Here is a 555-nt window from a genome sequence, read left to right as displayed (position 1 = left end):
TCCAGTATCACATCCATCCAGTATCACATCCATCCAGTATCACATGCTCCAGGGCATCTAACGCTTTCTGACCTCAGAGAGCACTAGGCATGCACACGGCACACATGAACGCATGCAGGCAAAACAGTCTGCTTCACAGACTGGTGAACAAAATATTATCTAGATTGGCTTCAAGTAATTCAGGGCATATATGTGTCTATAATGATTGGTGGTTATTAAGTATTTTGTTTCAAGGGGTTTATTGTTTTTGCTTTTACAGCCTTGCTGTGTAGCTGAGGCTGGCCTAGAACTCCTGATTATCCTGCCTTGGGATGCTGGGTTGTGGGGCTGTAGACACAGAACCCCTGTGACTAGCAAGGCAGCCATACTTACTTGCACTTCTTAGACAAACTCCATGAAGCTAATAATTAGAGTAATATTCAGAGTTGGCAACATTCTTTTTTTTTTTTTTAATTAGTGATAAAAGTATAGAATACAACAATAGAAAAAGTTAACAGGGCTGGTGAGATGGCTCAGTGGGTAAGAGCACCCGACTGCTCTTCCGAAGGTCCAGAG

General features: G+C 42.5%; 1 protein-coding gene across 5 annotated transcripts in view; it reads right to left on the bottom strand.

The window, feature by feature from the left end:
* Letmd1 (LETM1 domain containing 1) overlaps positions 1-555 on the bottom strand; it is a 14,448-nt gene that overhangs the window by 12,052 nt on the left and 1,841 nt on the right. The window lies entirely within an intron of this gene.

The sequence above is a fragment of the Mus pahari genome, chromosome 17 (assembly GCF_900095145.1).
Source record: "Mus pahari chromosome 17, PAHARI_EIJ_v1.1, whole genome shotgun sequence".
Classification (NCBI taxonomy): domain Eukaryota; kingdom Metazoa; phylum Chordata; class Mammalia; order Rodentia; family Muridae; genus Mus; species Mus pahari.
This window is presented reverse-complemented; position numbering and strand designations above follow the sequence as displayed.